General features: G+C 36.1%; 1 protein-coding gene and 1 non-coding gene across 4 annotated transcripts in view; both read left to right on the forward strand.

The window, feature by feature from the left end:
- Positions 1 to 22,371, forward strand: part of Kiaa0319l (KIAA0319 like) — a 104,085-nt gene that overhangs the window by 43,124 nt on the left and 38,590 nt on the right. The gene's annotated exons all lie outside the window — the stretch shown is intronic.
- On the forward strand, positions 1,266 to 1,338 carry Trnas-uga (transfer RNA serine (anticodon UGA)). Its single transcript has one exon. It is a non-coding gene; the product is annotated as a tRNA-Ser (tRNA).

Consider the following 22,371-nt stretch of genomic DNA (forward strand, 5'->3'; position numbering starts at 1 on the left):
TCTAGTTCTGTGAAGAATGTTATTGATATTTTCATGGGGATTGTATTGAATCTAAATATTGCTTTTGGTATTATGGCCATTTTAATAATATTATCTCTTATCTACTCAAGAATATGAGAGGCCTTTCCATTTTCTTCAGTGTCTTTCTTCAGTTTTCTATAATTTTCATTGTGGAGGACTTTCACATCCTTAGTTAGATTTATGCCTAGGTTTTTGTTTTTGTTTTTTGAAGCTGTCATGAATGGGATTGATTTTCTGATTTCTTTCTCAGCAGATTCATTATTGGTGTATAGGAAAGCTGTTGATCTTTGTATGTTGATTGTATAACCTGTTACTTTGCTGAATTTGTTTATTAGCTCTAGAACCTTCTGGTGGAGCTTTTTGGATCTTCTAAATGTAGGATCATATCTGCAAACAGTGATAATTTGCCTCTCTTTTCTATTTTTATCCTTTTTATTACCTTCTCTTGCCTAATTTCTCTGGCAAGAATTTCTAGTACTGTATTGAATAGGAGTGGTGAGAGTGAATATCCTTTTCTTGTTCCAGATTTTTTTTTTTTTTTTTTTTTTGGGTATTGGGGTTTGAGCCCAGGACCACTTAACCACTAAGCCACATCCCAAGCCTCTTTAATTTTTTATTTTGAGACAGGGTCTCACTATGTTGCAGAGACTGTTTTGAACTTGTGATCCTCTTTCCTCAGCCTCCCAAACTGCTAGGATTATAGGTATGTGCCACTATGCCTGGTTTTGTTCCAGATTTTAAAGAAAGTACTTTCAGTATTTCCTTAATCACTATGATGTTGCCTTTGAATTTGTCGAATATAGCCTTTATGATGTTGAGGTAGGTTCCTTCTATCCTTGGTTTCTTCAATGTTTGAATGGGTGCTAAGTTTTGTTTGCTTTTTCTGCATCTATTGAGATGACAAAGTCCTTAATTATATTTATGTCAAGAGTTACATTTATTGATTTGTGTGTATTAAATCATCCTGGCATCCCTGGGCTAAAACAACCTTTGTCATGGTATGCAGTACTCTTAATATGTTGCTGAATATGATTTGCTAATATTTTATTAAGGATTTTTGCATCTAAATTCAACAGAGATATTGGTCTGTAGTTTTCTTTACTTGACATAGCCTAATCTGGTTTTGGTATAAGTGTGATATTGGATTCATAGAATGAATTTGGAAGTGATCTCTTCCTTTCTATTTTGTGACTAATTTGAGGAGCATTGTCATTAGTTCTTCTTTAAAGATCTGATAGAGGGCTGGGGATGTGGCTCAGTTGGTAGAGTGCCTGCCTTGAAAGTACAAGGCCCTGGGTTCAATCCCCAGCACCGCCAAAAAAAAAAAAAAAAAAAAAGATCTGAGAGAATTGAGCTCAGAATCCATTTGGCCCTGGGCTTTTCCCTTTTATTACTGCTTCTAACTCACTGTTAATTATTGGTCTGTTTAGATTTTCTGTGTCTTCTTGATTCAATTTGTTAGATTGTATGTGCCTAGGAATGTATTCATTTCTTCTAGGTTTTCAATTTATTGGAATAGAAGTTTTCAAATAGTCCCTGATGATCCTCTGAATTTCTGTGATGACTGTGGCAGTTTATCTTTTTCACCTCAAATTTTATTAATTTGTATATTCTTTTTCTTTTGGTTAGTTTGGCTAAGGATGTATCAATCTTGTTTATCTTTTTAAAGAACTAACTCTTCATTTCATTGATTCTTTTTTTTTATTCTTAATTTTATTGATTTTGACTGTGAACTTTATTGTTTCCTTTCTTCTACTGGTTTTGGAATTGATTTGTTCATTTCATGTTTTTCAGGTGCTTGAGGTATATCAGAAAGTTTGTTGTTTGGGATCTTTTGTATTATCTTATGTAGGCACTTATAACTATAAACTTTACCGTTAGAAATGTCTTCACAGGGGTTGGGGTAGAGCGCTTGCCTAGCACGTGTGAGTCACTGGGTTCGATCCTCAGCACCACATAAATTATATAAAGGTATTGTGTCCATCTACAACTAAAAAATAATAATAGGAAAGAAATGTCTTCACAGTGTCCCAAAGGTTCTGTAATGTTATATCACTATTCTTGCTTGAGTCTAATTTTGAAAGTTCTCCTCTGATTTCTTCTATCACCCATTCATCATTCAGAAATTTATTGTTCAATTTCCATGTATTCATATAGTTTCTATAGGGTTTTTTAGTGTTTATTTCTATTTTCATTCTATTATGATCTGACAAGATGAAGGAATTACATCAATGTTTTTGTATTTGCTAAGAGTTGCTTTGTGGCCTAAACTATGGTATATTTTTGGAAAAGGGTTCATGAGTTGCTAAGAATTGGATAGTGTAGGATGAAATAGTCAATGAAATATTGTAGGATGTCTATTAAGTTCATTTGATTTGTAATATTTTTCAGGCCCAAGGAGTTTCTACTGAGTTATGGGTGACCTATCTACTGGAGGGAGAGATGTGTTGAAATCAGCCAGTACTACTGTACTGGGGTCTGAGTCTTTAATTTGCATAATGTATGTTTTATGTAATTAGTTGCAATAAAATTTGGGGCATAAATACTTATCATTTTATCTGCTTGTTGGGTTGTTTTCTTTGGCAGTATGTAGTGATCTTCTTTGTCTTTTATGCTTAATTTTGGCTTGAAGTCTGCTTTGTCAGATATGAGTCCTGCTTGTTTTCATATTCCATTTGCATGGCATATCAGTTTCTCTCCTTTTACTTTCAGCCTGTGGTTGTCTTTGCCTGTAATGTGCGTCTCTTGCAACAACATATAGTTTGGTCTTGTTTTTTAATCCATTTTTTCCAGCTTTATATCTTTTAATGGGAGAGTTGAGACCATTTACATTCAATGTTATTGTAGAGAAATGTTTATTCCTGCCATTTTGATTTATTTCTAGTGTTTAATTTGGTCCTGTTTCTCACTTGATTAGCTACTGTTCAAGTGAGATTTGTTCATTTGTGAACTTGGGTTTGTTTTTGATTTCTTCCATGTGAAGTATTTCTATAAGTTTTTTCTGTTGTGCTGGCTTAGTAGTCATGAATTCTTTTAGTTTCTGCTTATCTTAGAAGATTTTTACTTCTTTGTTTCTGAAGGATAGCTTTTCTGGATGTCGCTGTCCTAGTTGACAGTTGTTTTCTTTCAGGACTTAGAGCACATCTTTCCAAGTCCACCTGGATTTTAGTTTGTGCTAGGAAATTGAGAATAATTCTGATTGGCTTGCCTCTAAATGTGACCTGACATTTTTCTCTTGAGACTTTAAAAATTCTATCCTTATTCTGTAAGGCATTAATTATAATGTGTCATGGAGAGGTTCTTTTTTTGATATTATCTTTTTGGGGTCTGAATGCTTCCTATATCTGGATGTCTATCTCATTCTCAAGGTTTGGAAACTTTTCTGTTATTATTTCCCTTGAAGAGGTTATCCAATTATGCATTCCTGCATTTCACAACCATCTTCAGTTCCAGTGATTCTTAAATTTGGTCTCAGTATTATTCAAGAGTTCTTGTATATTCTGGTCATGGTTACCTATTTTCTTAACTGTCTGAATATTCAAGACTGGCCACTTTGTCTTCAAGCTGTGAGATTCTATCTTCAGCATGATCTACTCTATTAGATTTTCAACTGCACATTTTATTTGATTTATTGTGTCTTTCATTTCCATGATTTCTTTTTCAGTATCTCTATCTCCTTATTGAATTTGTCATTCATATCCTGTACTGATTTCCTTAATTCTTTCAGTTGTTTTTCTGTGTTCTTTTGGAATCATTAATCCCAATCCATGGAGCAACTGGAAATGCAGCCTTCCTCTAACCCACCATCTTGAATTCCTTAGTGAATAGGAATTTAAGAATTTCATGGTCTGACATAGAGAGTGGGTGGATATGGAGGGAGGAATATTGAACTTGAACTGTGAACTCTAGGATAGGAATGGGCTTTTACTGCAGCTAGTGTTGTACAGAGGCATTACATAGTTTGACATTACTTTTTTTTTTTTTTTTAACATGGTACTGGTATTGAGCTTAGGGCTTTGAGCATGCTAGGGCAGGTGCTTTATCTCTGAACTACATCCCCAACTTTTTTTTTTTTTTTTAAGATGGGGTCTCATTAAATTACTCAGGCTGACCTTGAACTTGCAATTCTGTTACACGTTCCCAAGTAGCTAGGATTACAGGCCTGTGCTACCACTCCCAACTTGACATCACATGTTGAGAATTGCAAGCATTACTGAAAAGTGGGAAAAAGTGATATCTTCAGATCTCTGCAAGTTATATTAGACCCTGTATACCATGCTTAGGAGCTCAATTCTTACTCTGAATGCTGTGTATAGTTCTGGAAGATGATGAGATTCCCTCACAATAGTGAACTGGAGTATTTCTTCAGGGAGAGAACTTGAGAGTTCAAACTTCTTAATGTACTAGGGAAAGGAAGAGAAATATATGCACTGCAAATCTTTTCCTTCTAATTAGCGATTACTGGCTAGCGATTAACATAAAAAATTACTGTTTTTATAAGGTAGGTCAAGCAACTTGGTATTCAAAGTAGGGAAAAATTGTATCATACTGCTCTTTTCTTGCCTGAAATGGCCTGCAAAGCTGCAAAGGCATTGGATTCTCAGTAGGCATTTTTCATTCTTTTGAATACATACTTATACCATATCCAAAAGCAGGTATTGTGGTCCTTTTGCACTTCCAAAAGTGGATAGAAATGTCATTTTTCCTCTTTTCTCCACTTAAAGAGGGAGAAACTTATCCCACTGTTTCAGTACTGCACCCTTTCAGTGCCATGGTTGGCAGAAGGAACATGGAGGTATGTTAATTGGGTCCTGGCATGTGTACAGTACAAGTGGTTCAACCCCCTGGCAATTAATTGCTGCTGGACTTGCTTTGTTACAAAGTAAAGAGTGATTTCTTAGAGCTCAGGAATGAAGGGTCACATAGGTGGCCCCACATATAAGATTTGGCTGTAGGAAGACTGCGGTGTTGTCTCTATCATCCTTATTTCCCTGTTGCCAGTATCAGTCACAGCATTTCAGCCCCCAGTGAGCCGGTGGCTGGTGTGGAAAACATGACCTAACACCTCTCTGCTACCTTTTTGCACAGAAAACTCCCATGCTAACTCCTTAACTTATCTCTTATTAGTAGATAGAGGTGTGGGGTGTAAGTAGCAACAGAGAACTTAAGCAAGGACAGCATCCTGAGGTCTGTTTCATGTATTTGTATTTGTTTTCTTTGTGTGTGTGTGTGTGTGTGTGTGTGTGTGTGTGTGTGTGTTTGGTTTGTTTGTTTTTGCTTTATGTTTTCAGTGTTCTTCACTTGCTTACTTTTGGTTTTGTTTTAAAATTCCTTCCAGATCCTTTAGGCTTATGAAGTTGTTGGCAAGAATTCATTTATTCTTCTGGTTATTACTTCCTGACAAATTTGGAATCCCTCAGGGCCTAGTTTTTCTGAGATTCTTATTCTCAGTTATCTGATGGATAAGCTACAAACCATTGCCAAAACTTTTTTAGCCCCAGAACCCCTTCCAGACCTCTGACTTGGATAATGTGTGGTGGTTTCCCACACCTCAGTAACTTAACTCTTCAGTAGATTATCACTAAGTATCCTCTCTGCCTTCTAATTCTATATGAGTGGCTATTGTATCAGGAGAAAAACTGGGCAGCCTGTTTGCTTGTTGAATGTGGACATGACAGAAATGCCTGAAGTTGTGGTCGTCCTTTTTCAAAAGTATTAGTTTTTGAATCAAAATACCTTTTCCTTATTTTTGTCTCTCATAACTGCCCACTTTTTCTATGCTCTCCTGAGTTCTGGTTCTTTAATCTGCTTATCTACTTTTTACTGTGTGTAATAAGTTTGAAATTGTGTTTGTTAGCTACTTTGTAAGCTGATCTATTTGTTGTCTTGGTATTTGGACTGCTATAATAAAATTCCATAAACGAAGTGACTAAAAAACATCGTTTATTTCTTACATTTCTGGATGCTGGGACATTCAAGACAAAGGCACCAGCAGATTTGGTGTTTGGTGAGGGGCCTGTTCTTAATAGACAGTGCCTTTCAGGTATTTCCTTACCTGGTGGAAGAAGCAAACAGCCTCTCTTGGGTTTGTTTTATAAGGAACACAGTCACCTCCCAGAGGCCTACCTCCTAATACCATCATGTGGAGGGGTTAGGATTTCAACATATGCATTTTTTGTGGGGACACAAACATTCAGTTCATAGCACTTATGCAGGAGGAGATTATGAGGATTTGTATGAGTGCAGTACAGATCCTTGCTATCCGAAAGAACTTGAGTCATGGGGAAAAACTTTTAAAACTGGCCATTCTTATTTAACATTACAGACTGCCATCCTTCCCTCTTTACCACTTTATGGATGGCCCTAGTTTCTTTCAGTAGACTCAGAAAAGACATAAGTTTGTGACTAAGTGCTAGAAAGATAACCTTGCCATATACTTCAGCCTTAGCTTTGTTGCTGGGAGTTGGGTTGGTGTGTCTTTTAAGTCCCATTGGCTTTACTGCTGGAGGAAGATGTTGTCTCCTCTGGTAGAATTTTTATTAGTAACCATGGTAGATTTTTGTCTAATTACAGTGGTTTCTCAAATCAAAGTGTGTTGAAAGCTGGTGTGTGTGTGTGTGTGTGTGTGTGTGTGTGTGTGTGTGTGTGTTACTAGGGATTGAATGCAAGGGTACTTTACTGCTGAGCTACATCCTTTCTCTCTATTTAAAAATATTTTTAGGGACTGGGGAGATGGCTCAGTCGGTAGAATGCTTGCCTTGCAAGCGCAAGGCTCTGGGTTCAATCCCCAGCACCCCCCAAAAAAAATTTTTTTTTAGTTGTAGATGGACACAATACCTTTATTTTACTTATTTATCTTTATGTGGTGCCTCACACATGCTAGGCAAGTGTTCTACCACTAAGCTACAACCCTGATCCCCCAATCCCCTTTTTTTTTTTTTTTTTTCCATTTTGATACAGGGTCTGAGTTGTTGAGGGTGGCCTCAAACTTGTGATCTTCTTGTCTCAGCCTCTTGAGTTGCTGAGATTACAGACATGCACCATGGTGCTGGGCAACTTTATTTTTATTTATCAATATTGTTTTGCCTGTTTTAGCTTTTTTTGCATAACCATTCAAATTTTTTTAACATAAAATTTTAGTTGTCCTTGGATCTTTTTATTTATTTATTTATTATTTATTTATTTATTTATTTATTTATTTATTTATTTATATGCAGTACTGAGGATTGAACCCAGGGCCTCATACATGCCAAGCAAGTGGTAACTGAGCCACAACTCCAGCCCTAGTCATCCAAATTTAAGGAACATGTTGCCAATTTCTTTTGAAAAATTCTTCTGAAATTTTGATTGTGATTGTGTTTAGGATGCAGATCAATTTAGGGAGATAAGATAGCCTAATGGTATTGTTGATTTTGCTGATACATGAGCACAGTTTATCTTTCCATTTAATTAAGTAATTTATGATTTCTCTCAATGATGTAATATGGTTCTCACTGTACAGCTCTTGTCTATCCTTTGTCAGATTTATCCAGATTTGTCAAACTTTGCTACTGTAATTGGTATTTTTTTTTAAATTCAGTTTATGACTGTTGCTAGTATGTAGAAATATACTTTCTTTTTTTGTGTGTGTATTGATCTTATATCCTACAGTCTTGTTAAACTCACCTAATCATTCTGGAGCCTTTTTTAAAAAAAAAAAATAGATTCCATGGAATTTTCTCTCTGTATAATCATGTCTTTTGTGACATGAGAATTTTACTTCTTTTCCAGTTTGGATGTATTTTCTTTCTTTTTCTTGCCTTGTCACATTAGCTAGAATCTCAAGTACAATGTTGAATACAAGTGGTAAAAGTATACATCCTTGTCATGTTCTCGATCTTGGCAGCATTCACTCTTACACCATTAAGTCTGATGTTAGCTGTTGTAGGTTTTCAAAGATGTCTTCTCTCAGGTAAAGTTCCTTTCTGTTCCTAGTTTGATGTGAATTTTTGTTTAATTTCTTAAAGTACTGAGAATTGAACCCAGCAACATGCTAGGCAAGTGCTCTACCACTGAGCTATATCTCTAGCCCTTGATGTGAAATTTTACCTGGAATATATGTTGGAGTTTGCCAAATGCTTTTTCTTCATCTATTGAGATGATCATATGGTTTTTAATTTTTAGTGTGTTAGTACGGTGAACATTGTGGTTGATTTTCAATGTTAAACCAACCTTCATTCCTAAGATAAATGCTTTTTGTTCTATTTTATTAAAATTTTGTTAGGAATTTTTGCCTGTAGATTTCTTTTCTTATAGTGTCTTTGTTTTTAATATCAGAGTAATGCTGGTTTCATAGAAAAGTTCACTGAAAAGTTTTTCTTCTTCAATTTTCTAGAAGGGTTTGTATAGAATTAGTATTATTTACTTCTTGAACATTTGCTGTAATTTCCCAGTAAAGCAATTTGAGCTTGGCATTTCCTTTTGTAGGAAAGTGTTAAATTGTAAATTCAATTGTATCATCTCTTTCATTGCTGATAATGGTAATTCATATTCTCCTGCTTGCTCATTCTCTTTCTTCTCTTGTTCTGGCTCTTGATTTCTCACTTTTCCTGATCAGACTGGTGAATTTTTTTTTTCAAAGAACCATATTTGATCTAATTATTTTTCTTTATTTTTTTTTCTTGTTGTTCTTTATTTTACTGATATTTGCTCTAATCTTTTTTATTGCATTGCTTTACTTTAATTTGGATTTCATTTGGTTCTTTTTTCCCTTAGTTTCTTAAGATGTAATTTGAGATCACTGATTTGGGACTTCTTTATTTTCTAGTGTGTTTATTTAGTGCTATAAATTTCCCCGTAAGTACCATGTTACCTGCATCCCATTAGTTTTGATATTTTGTGTTTATAGTTTCATTCAGTTCAAAATATTTTTTAACTTCCCTTTTGTCTACTCTTTTGACTCTTGGGTTATTTAGAAACAATTTAGTGCCATATAGTGTCCAAATATTTGGGGACATTTTCTAGATATTGTTTTATAATTTATTGGTAATTTAATTCTACTGTAACCAGAGAACATTCCATGACCTGGAATTATTTTAAACTTATGGAGATTTGTTTTATGGCCCAGAATATGACCTATTCTAGTAAATGTTCCATGCTCACTTGAAAAGAATAAGGATTCTTTATCCCACTCCTCAGGTATACCCAAAGGACTTAAAATCAGCATACTACAGTAATGTAGCCACATCAATGTTTATAGTTGCTCTATTCACAGTAGCTAGATTGTGGAACCAACGTAGATGCCCTTCAATAGATGAATGGATAAAGAAACTGTTGTATATATACAATAAAGAAAATTAAAATTATGGTATTTGCAGGTAAATGAATGGAGTTGGAGAATATCATGCTAAGTGAAATAAGCCAAGTCCAAAAAACCAAAGACCGAATGTTTTCTCTGATAAGTGGATGAAGATACATAATGGGGTGGGGGTTGGTTAAGAGAAGAATGGAGGAACTTTGGATTGTGTAGAGGGAAATGAGTGGGTGCAGGGGGCAGGGGAAGGAAAGATAGTGGACTGAGATAGGTATCATTACCCTATGTACATGTACGATTACACAAATGGTGTGAATCTATCATGTACAACCATAGAAATGAAAAATTGCACCCCATTTGTGTACAATGAATCAAAATGCCGTCTATTAAAAAATATGGATTCTGTGTTGTTGAGTAGTGTTCTATAAATGTCAATTAGGTCAAATTGGTTAGTGTTGTTCAAGTCTTATATATACTTACTTATTTCTGTCTCCTTTTTTCATCAGTTATTTATAGAGAGTTGATGAAATATCACTATAATTTTGGATATATCTCTTCTTTTCTCCTTGTTCAATCAGCTTTGGCTTCATGTATTTTGAAGTTTATTATTAGATGTGTAAATGTTTAAGATTGTTAGGTTCTCTTGATGAATTGGCCTTTATCATTATTAAATAATCCTCTTTATCTTTGGTAATACATTTTGCCTTGAAATCTGTTTTGTCTCATATGAATATAGCCACTTAAACTTTCTTTTGATTGGTGTTAGCATATCTTTTTTTATCCTTTTATTTTTAATTAATTTTTTCCTTTATATTTAAAATGATTTTCTTATAAGCTACATATAGCTGGGTTGATTTTTATCCAATCTGGCAATCTCTGCTGATTAATTGGAGTTGGACTGCATTTACATTCACCGTGATTAGATTCAAACTTACCAACCTAGTATTTTTTCCTATTTATCCCATGTGTTCTTTTGTCCCATTTTTCCCCTACTTTATGCCTTCTTTTGAGTTAATTAATCTTAAATTTCAGTTTATCTCTTTTGTTGGCTTATTAGTTGTAGTAGGCAGAGTAATGACCCTCGAGGATGTTAACATCTTGATTCTAGGAACCTGTGAATGCATTATGTTACTTGGGAAAGATGATTAAGGTTGCAAATGGAATTTAATTTGTTTATTATTTGTCCTTAACATGGGAATATTATCTTGCATTATCTGCATAGGCCATAATGTAAACAGAAGAGACCTTTAAAATGTAAGAGTAAGTTGTTGCTGTTATTTTCCCTGAGAGATCTGCTATCATTTTATCATTGTTCCTCTATATATAATGTTCCTTTTTTCCTCTGGTTGTTAGATGATTTTCTCTTTATTATTATTTTAAGCAATACCATTTTTCTTCAAATATTTTTTCTTGCCCTCTACCTTTTGAGAAAGCCAATTATAGGCATGCTTGACAACTTGAATTTGTTTCACAGTTTACTGATATTCTGTTACTTCTTTTCAGTTTTTTTTTTTTGTTTGTTTGTTTGTTTCAGGTAGAATGATTGCTGTTAAAATTCTGCAAATTTACTGGGTGCAGTGGTGCATGACTTTGTCTTCAGCAACTTAGGAAGCTGAGGCAGGAGAATTAAAAGTTCAAGGCCGGCCTCAGTAATTTAGCAAGACCTTCCAAAACTTAGCAAGACTCTGCCTCAAAATAAAAAAATAAAAAGAACTGAGAAGATAGCTCAGTGGTAAAGTACTCCTGGTTTTAACCCCCAGTACCAAAAAATTTTTAAAAATCTTCAAATTTACTAATCTTTTCTTATACATTGTCTAAATCTGCCATTAAATCCCCACTGTATATTTTTCATTTCAGACATTGTAGTATTGATCTTCAGAAGTTCGTTTTGGTCTTTTTTATGCCTCTGTGTCCCTGCTTAAGTAGTGGTTCCCCCTTGTCTGTGAGGAATATGTTCCAAGACTCTCTGGTAGTTGCATAAAATTATAATACTACTGAACCCTATATAGACTATGTTTTTTCCTGCGTGTACATATATGCAATAAAGTTGAATTTATAAATTAGGCACAGTAAGATACCATGGTAGTCAGCTTCCTGTCACTGCAGCAAAACCCTGAGATAATCAACCTAAAGGAGATAAAGTGTCTTTTAAAAAAATTTTTTTTAAACTCAGCTTTGGAGGTTTCACTCCATGGTCAGTTGTCTCAGTGCTCTTGGGCTGGTGGCAGTATGTCATGGGGGAAGTGCATAGCAGAAGAGTCCTGTTCACCTCATGGCAGCAGGGAAGTAAAGAGAGGAAGAGGAAGGACCAGGGTCCCAGTGTTCCCTTTAAGGGCATGCCTCTTTATTAAGTCCTACATCCTTTTTTTTTTCCCCAGTGCTGGGGGATTGAACCCAGGGCCTTGTGCTTGCAAGGCAAGCATTCTACCAACTGAGCTATATCCCCAGCCCCCCGTCCTATGTCCTTTTAATTTAATTTGAATTTTTTTTAATACTGGGGTTTGAACTCAGAGTTCTTTACGCCTTATCCACACCCCCAGCCCTTTTTATTTTTTATTTTGAGGCAGGATCTTGCCAAGTTGCCCAGGTTGGCCTTGAACTTGTGCTCCTCCTTCCTCAATTTCCCAAGTAAGTTGGATCACATGCACCTGGGTAAGCCCTTTTCCAATTGCACCATGGGATGGGAATTAGGGGTTCAATACATGGACCTCTGGGGCAAATTTCGTATCTAAACTATTGCCGAGACTTATAGCAATAATAATAAAATAGAAAACGTATTGGGTAGAATAAGGATTACTTGGATACAAATACTGCAATATTGTGATAGTTGATCTGATAACCAAGATGGCAACTAAGTGACTAATGGATGGGTAATAGTGTCGATACATAGGACAATGGGATGATTCATGTCCCAGGAAGGACAGAGCTATATGGCTTTCAAATTTATTGATAGTGTTACTCAAAAATGGTGTACAATTTAAAATTTGTATATTGTTTATTTTTGGAATTTTCCACTTAATGTTTTCAGAGTGTATTGATTTTGGGTAACGGAAATCACAGAAAGAAAAACTGATTTAGGAAGGACTGCTATATGCTTAGTCTTTCTTATAGCTTTTTGAGTATATGGAATATAATCATACCAATTAGTTTAGTGTCCTGTCTACCAGGTCTGTCATCTCTGTTATTTCTGGGATCTGTTTGTTTCTTCCCTTTGTTTCTTTTTCTTCATTCCTCCCTCCCTTCTTTTGCTGGGTATCTACCCCAAGACCTCACATATGCTAGGCAAGCACTCTGTCACTGAGATACATAGACCCCCATCCCTCGATCAGTTTTAATTGATTGATAGTTTTCCTAATAACAAGATTTATTTTCCTGCTTCTTTACATCAGTTTATTTTTGGTTGGGTATCAGCTCTTATAAATTTTACCTGGTAGGGTGCTGGATATTTTTGTACTTCTGTAGATATTAAGATATTATTCAGCTTTATTCTGGGATGTGGCTAAACTATTTGAAAACAGTTTGATCCTTTGAGTTCTGCTTTTAAGTGTTGTCATGCGACTTCAGAGCTGCAATTAGCCTAGGATGAATATTTCCACACTATTAAGGCAAGAAAGACCTTTGTTAGTACTCTGATGCCCTGTGAACTATGAAGCTTTCCATTCTGGCTTTTTGGAATAGGTCCTATTTCTAGTCCGTGTGAATTTGAGTACTTTCCTATACTTTTAACTGGCTCTTTCCCTGGCCTTGGGTAGTTTCCTCACATACATGAAATGTTTATTACTTATTTGAATGCTTGAAGGGGGTCTTCTGCAGATCTTCAACATTCTCTTTGAAGCTCTGTCCTCTGCTGGACTCCCAGTGCAGACATACCCCCGTTCTCTGCTGGATTGCTCCTTCCAATGCTATGGCCTAGAAATTTTCTCCAGATAGTCATCTGGGGCAAGAAAGGCCTCACCTTAGTTGCTTTTCATCTCTTAGGAATTGCTGTTTTTCATTACTTAATGTCAATGTATTATCATTGTTTTATATACTTTGTTTTTTAAAATACATGAAAATTAAAAATTTTTTTAAAAAATTGGTTTTAAAAAATTATTTCAGGTAGGATGATAAATCTGCTCCCGATTATGTACTCCATCTTCGCTGGAAGCAGAAGTTCACTATGTTTTTTTGTACCTCCCCCACCTTTTTAATAAAAACATTTTGGCTTTCATCTGTGAAACTTACTATTCCCTCTGGTATTTACCTCCCCAGATTAGGCCCAGATGCTCTCTTAAGGGTTTGCACAAAGATCCTAGCCTCCGTCATCATATTTTCAGTTCAAGAACATTATGCTTGTCATTCAAACTCAGCATTTCCAAATATGTACTTAATCTTATCTACTTGTATCTTTGTTTACTCTTCCAGTGTACAATTGTCCTTTTTATCAATAATTATCAAGGATAGTCTATACTTACTTTCTTTCTTTGGTTCACTTTTGTTTAATCCTCAGCCCTGTGAAATTTGGTTTCTACTGAAGCTGCTCTTGCTGATATCACTGGTAACATTACAGTTGCCACTTGTACTATATTCTTTTTAGTCCTTATTTGATTGGACCTCTCTTCATACAGGTTGCAGTTTTTCCTTATTTCTTATTATAATACACTTTATGATTCTTTTCTTTCTATCTGATGATAACTTTGTAGTCAATTTTGTGGGTCATTTCCTCTATTCACATATTCAACCTTGGTAATCCCAAATATTTTTGAACTTCTGTTGCCTTTGCTTGCATGCTTTGTGTTGTAGTTCATCCTTTCTCATGACTTTAGCTACTATCCTTGGAAACTTGAATCCAAGCCTGTTGGAATTTCCTAGAGGTACTTTATTATTTGTTTAAAAAAATTTTCCCCCTTTATTTCTTTTTTTTTTCTTTTTAGTTATATATGACAGTAGAGTGTATTTTGACATATTATATATACATGGAGTATAACTTCCCATTCTTATAGTTGTACATGATCTGGAGTTACACTGTTTGTATATTTATATATGAACATAGAAAAGTTTTATGTCTGATTCATTTTACTGTCTTTCCTGTTCCCATTCTCTGTCCTTTCCCTTCACTCTCCTTTGTTTAATCCAGTGAACTTCTATCCACCTTCCCTCCATTGTGTGTTAGCATCCACATATCAGAGAGGACATTTGGGCTTTGGTTTCTTGGGATTGGTTTATTTCAGTTAGCATGATAGTATATAATTCCATCCATTTACCAACAAATGCCATACTTACATTCTTCTTTATGGTTGAATAATATTCCATTGTGTATATATATATCACATTTTGTATTTAAAATAGAAAATATTTTATATTCCATTCATTTGTTAAAGGGTACCTCAGTAGGTTCCATAGCTTGGCTATTGTGAATTGAGCTGCTATAAACATTGATGTGGCCACACCACTATAGTATGCTGATTTTAAGTCCTTGGGGTATATACCGAGGAGTGGGATAAGTGGATCAAATGGTGGTTTCATTCCAAGTTTTCTGAAGAATCTCCATACTACTTTTCAGAGTAGTTGCAGTCCCACCAATTTGCAGTCCCACCAGCAGTGTATGAGTGAACCTTTTCCAACCCTAACCTTTTCCCCACATCCTCACCAACTTTTGCTTCTTGTATTCTTGATAATTGCCACTCTGGAGTTAGATGAAATCTCAGTGTAGTTTTAATTTGTATTTCTCTAATTGCTAGAGATATTGAACATTTTTCCATATATTTGTTGACTAATTGTATTTCTTCTTTTGTGAAGTGCCTGTTCCATTCCTCTGCCCATTTATTGATTGGGTTATTTGTTTTTTGGTGTTAAGTTTCTTTAGTTCTTTATATATTCTGGAAACTAATGCTCTAGTTGAGGGGCAGGTGGCAAAGATGTTCTCACATTCTGTGGGCTCTCCCAGAGGTACTTTATATTTAGTATATCTAAAATACAACTTGCCTCTTATTTTTTAAAGTTGCTTTTCTGTAGACTGCCTTGTATCTGACACTGCTATAATCAGTCCCTCACCCAGGCTGGAACCATGAGTGCCATTTTATATGCTTTTCCCCAAATCCCAGATCTATTTTAGTTTTACAAATATTAGATCCTTAATATTTTAAAATCCATCCCACAGGGGGTATTTCCAGTAACGATGGCAAAGTGAAGTGGTCTCCTGAACCTTCCCACAGGTAATAATGATAAAATCTGTTTAAAAAAGAAAGTATCTTAAGAAGCTGGAAAGCATCCAAAAGCAGAGAGAAGCTAGAGGAAAGTACAATTTTGAAAAATGGCAACTGGAAGTGATTAGAATTGTGAATTGCAGCTTTAAATTTTTTTGCCTGAGGGCATTCAACAACCTCCACAGCAGAGAAAAGTGGCAGAGGAAAAACCCAGCCTTGCTTTCTTAAGTTGGTTAAGAACAGAGTTCCCAATATAAAAAGTACCTGGAAATTTAGCAGGAGGACCTTATAAGTAAAAACCACAGAAGAGGGTGAACCCCATAACTGGCTATAAACTAAAATCCCTGGCTGAACCTCTAAACTATACCTGAATAGGGAGATTCCAAGAGGCCTGGTGAAAAAGCAGGCAGAGGTCGGAGAGGTCACACCAGATGAGCTCTGTGAATTTACTACTTTTTGAGCTGAGTGAACTAATTGTGGGACTTTTAAAAGTTATTTATAGTTAGTTTTTATTTTTTATTTTTTTTAGTTAGTTCGAACTATCCATGGGATACTAGGTGGCAAAAATCTAAAGCTTAATGAGCTTGAGGTATCTGTCAGAAGACAGAATCTTAGGCTGAAAAGTTAGGGAAGAATCCCTGGAAGCAAAGTTCAGCAAGGACAGACCCCAGATGTGAGTGAAATCTGTGGCTAAAGTGTTGGCCAGTTAGTTATCAGTAACACATGCAGACATGTAGGAGCCAGGTTGAAAAAGCAGCTATAAGAATTACACATACCCCATTTGTTTACAATAAAATAAATAAATAAACAAAAAACAAAAAAAAGTAAAGGGGAATCACAGTAAAAAAAAAAAAAAAAAAAAAGAGTTACACAGAAATATCAGTTGAAGGAACACTGCAGTGGGGACAAAGCCTATGGTTTAAATCTAGATAATTTACTTGCCTACTAGGGAAATCCCCCAACAATTCCAAAGGAAATACAGTAGAATCCAGAGCTACTATGTATTTCAGACAGAATGTCTAGTAGTCAACCAAAAATTACTAGACATGCAAAGGCACAGGAAAGGGTAACACATACTCAGGGACAAAAGGCAGTCAATAGGAACTACTTCCAAGTTGACTCAGATGTTGGAATTTGTAGTCAAAGCTATAAATATACATATATTCAGAGAATTAAAGGAAGTTGGTTTTAGCAAGTGAACAGATAAGGAATTAAAAAAAAGAATTGGGGAATAATTTTATAAATGGGAAACTGAAAACAAGAGGGCTTCATTTATGGCAGCAAGAAGGGATTGGTAATTTTCTTGTAAAAAAACTGAGGAAAAACCAAATATTTCAGGGCCCTAGTAATAAAATGAAGCCCTGAGCGCCATGGTGAGTGCCTGTAATCCCAGTGACTGAGGCAGGAGGATTGCAAACTCAAGACCAGCCTCAGCAACTTAGATTCTGACTCAGGAATGAAAAAGAAGGACTGGGGATGTAGCTCACTGGTAGAACCCCTGGCTTCTATTCCCAGTACCAGGGAGGAAAGGGGAGGGAAGAAGTGATACCAATCTTGGAGATCAGGTCTGGGAGATCAGGTCTGGAAGTTCAGGAACTGGTCCTTGTTCTTCCCGGTTTTGAAGATAAAACCCCTGAGAAATGCTGAGGCAAGCATAGAAAGCAAGTTTTATTTAGAAAAGAGCGACAGAATTCTGTGAAGAGAAGGGGGTCCAGAGCTGGGTATCGGCTGAGTGGGTATGTCTTGCTTTTATAGACCCTAGAACCCTCTTTTTAATCATTGCCTTCTCTTCTCTGTGTACTTGCCTGAGGACAGGAAGCAGCAGGATCAGAGTCATTAACTGTTAGCAATCCATTGTCTTTTCTTTGACGACCAGCTCTCATCCTCTTAACCCTATCATTTATTATCTATACTGAATGCCTGACCTTCACCCCCTGCCTCAGTTTGCTGAGGAATGTGACATATCCTGTCCATTCAAGCCAGGCCGGGCTGCAGGCAGATTGCTTTTTGGCAAAAAAGACATGTGGGGGGTCAGCACAGCGGGTTCATTTTATAGAATGATTCCCTTAACCTCTTGTTCCCACCATCATGTGTCTGTCCCTTTACAGAAGCAGTAGAAAAAAATGAAAAAGCATTTATTCTTAAAAAGCTGGTAATGCTTTGAGTGAGTACAGTGGGAGTCAGTGGTTGTTTTCCTAGGCTTCTCCCATCTGTCCCTATCTCCATTGCCTCAGCTCTGGTGACAATAATTGTGGTTTTACCAGTGTTGACCAACTGTGAAAGTAACAACTTTTTTGCCAGAGGGGGTGGACTTGGTTCGGAGTAGAGGGTGAAAAATCACAGCCTTGCCAACTGAAAGTGGCCAACTTGGTTAGAATCAAATGCATAGAATCCATGGCTTTGCTAGCCAGCAGTTACTATACCTTTTGGGGTGAGTGGAGTGGTAGACCTGCCAGAAATATTAGAGAAATTCCTGAAAACTAGAGAGCCATAGATGGCCTCCACATATTTCTGTCTTATTAGTAAACTACCTACATCTGAAGAGAGACTCAAGCATGTCTGATGAAAAGGAAAACTTAGGGCATACTTGAGAATTGGCTGCAATTTTGAATGCATTTCTCAGCCAACAATGGATTAACAAAGGACAAATACTTTATGGGCTTAAGGTATATAAGCAACCTCTGCCTAGATCTTTGGCTGAATAGTAGTTAACTATGCAAACACAGGGATACTTCCAGATGCAATTTGAAGTCAGAGTCTACAATTTACAGGCAATTTATTACAAATAATCAATAGCCTGTCAGAAAAAATCTAGAATTGCTACAGTATATTATCAAAAACATCCCGTTTTAAACCAGATATTATGGACTTGCCAGGAAAGAATCGGAAGGTGTGACTCACAATCAGAGGGAAAATTTAGTAGAAAAGAATTCTGACTGGGCCTCCCCATTAGATTTATTCAGAGTTCAAGGTAGCTGTTAAAAATATTACTGTCTAGGATTACTGGGTTTATTGTCTGTGTTCAGCAAATAATTGAAGAACAGGACACAGAGATAGCAAGCAAGAAATAGGTTTATTGCAGAGGCCACAGAGATACAGAGGCAGACATATCCAAAGAGAAGGGGCCCCAGAGCTGGGAATCCAGTGAGGAGTTTTGGCTTGTTCTTTTTGTGATCTCTGGAATTTCCTCTTTTCCTTATTCCTCCCCTGTTCACGTGGTCTTCACTATTATTGATTGGTGCCCCCTCTGTCCACAGGTCTGTTTCAGTTTTTCAATTGGATACCTCCTCCCACCCCCACCCCTGCCTTAGGAGCACAAGTATGGAAGTGTCAGTGTGATTGGGTCCCCTGCTTGTGTCCAGGAGCATGTTCCTCAAGCAGGAAGTTGTCCTCATCAGAAGCCCCTCTTCTGCCCCGACCTCACTTGCCGTCTTGCCCTGGTTGCCTAAGCCCTTCTACATCTCACTCAAAAACATGCTTTAAAAAATTAAATTGCTAGGGTTAGAGTTTTAAAGGAAAATGAGATGATAAATAGCTCTAACTACTTTTCTTCAACATCATATTAGAAGTCCTAGCCAATGTGATAATGCAATAAAAAGAAATGAAAGAAATACATATTGGACATGAAGAAGCAAAACTTCCTTTATTCATAGATGATATGATCTTGTACCTAGAAAATGTCAAGGAATCTACATAAAATTTAGCAAGATTGTAGGACATAAGGTCAGTATACAAAAATCAATTGTGTTTACTAATAATGAGCAATTGGGAATTGGAGTTTAAAAGTGTATTGAAGCATCCAAAAAACATAAAATACTTAGAAATAACTTTAATAAAATATATGCAAGAACTATATTCTGAAAACTACAAAGCACTGCTGAGAGAAATTTGAGAACTAAATAAATGGAAAGAGAAGCCATGGTAGCTTAGTGTTCCTGCCACACACCCCCGCTCTACTCCCTCTGAAATTTCAGCATGTTACCTTTTTTTGGATTAGGCTGTTTGTAAATATAATTAGGTAAGTATCTTCTGATGAAAGGGTGGGCTCTGAATTCAGTGACTGGGACTTTACAAAAGAAAGGGAGATATGAATCCTGTGAAGTTGAGGGCACAGGTTAGAGTTGTGTTACCACAAATTGAAGCCAAGGAATGCTTAGAGCCTCTGGGAACTAGAAGAAGCAAAGGATTCCCCCAGAGAGAGGAGGATGGCTCCGTGAACACCTTGAGACTTCTGGTCTCCAGAACTGTGATAAATTTCTGTTGTCTTAAGCTACCAAGTTTGTGGTAACTTGTCATGGAAGCTCTAGAGAACTAATATAACCACACACATGGATTGGGATCTAGGATGATCAAAACAATTTTGAAAAAGAACAACAATGTTGGAGGACTTAACTAATTATAAGACTTACTATAAAAGCCAGTGTTCAAGGCAGTGGTATTGGTATAAAAATAGACTAAAAGTAAACTCCAGGGGTGCTTAACTACTGAGCCACATCCCCAGCCCTTTTTATTTTTTATTTTGAGACAGGGTCTCACTCAGTTATTTAGGGCTTTGTTAAATTGCTTGGCTGTCCTTAAACTTGTAGTCCTCCTAGCCCAGCCTCTTGAGTCGTTGGGATTACAGGCATGTGCTATCATGTCTGGTGGAACGGGTAATCTTTTAAATGGTGCTAGAACAATTGGATGGTGATATAGAAAAAAAATAAACTTTGACCCTTGCCTATTACAATATGGCAAAATTAGTTCAAAATGGAAGGATCATAGACCCAGATTTAGGAACTAAAACTATAAAACTTGTATAAGATAACACAGGTGAAAAATTTTATGATCTTGGTTTTGTTTGGAAAAAATTTCCTAGATATTATGTCACTAAAATCATGAACCATAAAAAAAGAGGTAAGTTGGAACTCATCAAAATAACAGATTTTTGTGAATTAAAATATAATGCTGCCAGGCATGGTGGCACGTGCCTGTAATTCCAGCCACTTGGGAAGCTTTGTTAGAAGGATCACAAGTAGAAAGCCAGCCTCAGCAACTTAGCAAGACCCTGTCTCAAAATAAAAAAGAACTGGGGATGTGGCTCAGTGATTAGGCTTGGCTGGGTTTAAGCCCCAGTATCAGAAAACAAAAATAGAAATAAAAACAAACAAAAATTCCCTACCAAGAATAAAAGATAATGCTAAGAAAGTGAAAAAGCAAGTTACGGTTTAGGAAAACATATGTGTAAGTTACATTTCTGACAAAGGACCTGTTTGTAGAATATATAAAGAGGTCTTGTTACTCAGAAAACTAATATCCCATTTTGAAACTGGACAAAATATGTGAGCATATAGTTCATTAAAGAAATCATACAGATGTCCAGTAAATACATGAAAAGTCAATCAGTGTGATTAATCATTGGGAAAATGCAAATGAAAACCATAATGAAATGCCACTATATCCTCTAAAATGACTAAAATTAAAAAAAAACTTCCAGAGCTGGACATGGTGATACATTTCTGTAATTCCAGAGATATGGAAACTGAGGTAGGAGAATTGCAAGTTTAAGGCCAGCCTTAACAACTTAGTGAGACTCATCTCAAAAAAATAAAAAATAAATAAAAAATTTCCACATCAAGTTCTGGCAAGGTTGCAGGATATAATTGGAGTGCTCAAACTGGTGGTAGTGCTATAAAATGTCACAAAGACTTTTGAAAACTATTCAGCAATTTAAAAAAAAGATACACTTTCCCTATGACTGAACATTCTACTTCTAAGTACTTACCTAAAGGAATGAACATTCAATTCTATATAAAGGCTTGCTGGAGAATGGCTTTGGCAGCTCAGTTTTAATAAGCAAAAAACTGGAACCAATCAGATATCCATCTACAGACAAATGAATAATACATGTTCAACATCACTAATATCCAGGAAAGTACAAATTAAACCACAGTAAGATACCACTTCATGACCACTACCATGACATGAAATAAAAAGATCAGGAATACCACGTGTTGAAGTTGTGAGCAGCTGGAACTCTCTCATACATGGCTGGTAGAAATGCAGAGTGGTACAGCTGCCTGAGATAACAGTTCTCAGGTTCTTAAAATGTTAACCATGTCCTTATGTATATAATCAGCAATTCTGCTCCTAAGTATTTACCCAAGAAAATTAAAAGATATGTTTGCAGAAAATTTGGGTTCAGACATTCATAGCAGTTTTACTTATGATAACTGAGAACTGAAAACAACTTAAATCTCCATTGATAAATCTCTATAATGGAATACTATTTGGTTAAAAAAAAAAGTGTTTGTTTTCTTAAATAATTTTTTTTAGTTGTATTTGGACACAAGACCTTTTTTTTCTTTTTTTAAATTTTTATGTGGTGCTGAGGATGGAACTCAGTGCCTCACACATGCCAGGCAAGTGCTCTACCACTGAGCCACAACCCCAGCTACAAGAGTGGTGCTATTGATACACACAATACTGTAGATGAATCTCTAAAACATATTGAGTGAAAGCAGCCAGAAACAAAAATAGTGTGTACATGTTTCCTTTTATAGAAATCTAAGAAAACCCCAACTAATCTTAGAAAACAAATCAGTGGTTACCTGAGCCTGGAAGTGGAAGAGGAATTTACTGAAAGGGGCATGAGTGAACTTTTAGGGCTGATGGAAATGTACTTTTTCTTAGTTGTGGTTAAGTGGGTGTACACATTTGTGAAACGATTGACCTTATACATTTGAAATGTGTGCAGTTTATTTTATTTGGATTACATTTCCACTAAGTTGATTTTTAAAAGTACATACTACCACCCTTGCAGCCACTCATTTCTCATTTGGATGACTGCAGTACACTCCTGAGAGGTATTTCACTACACTCCTGAGTGGTATT

This window comes from Sciurus carolinensis, chromosome 1 (genome assembly GCF_902686445.1).
Source record: "Sciurus carolinensis chromosome 1, mSciCar1.2, whole genome shotgun sequence".
Lineage (NCBI taxonomy): Eukaryota > Metazoa > Chordata > Mammalia > Rodentia > Sciuridae > Sciurus > Sciurus carolinensis.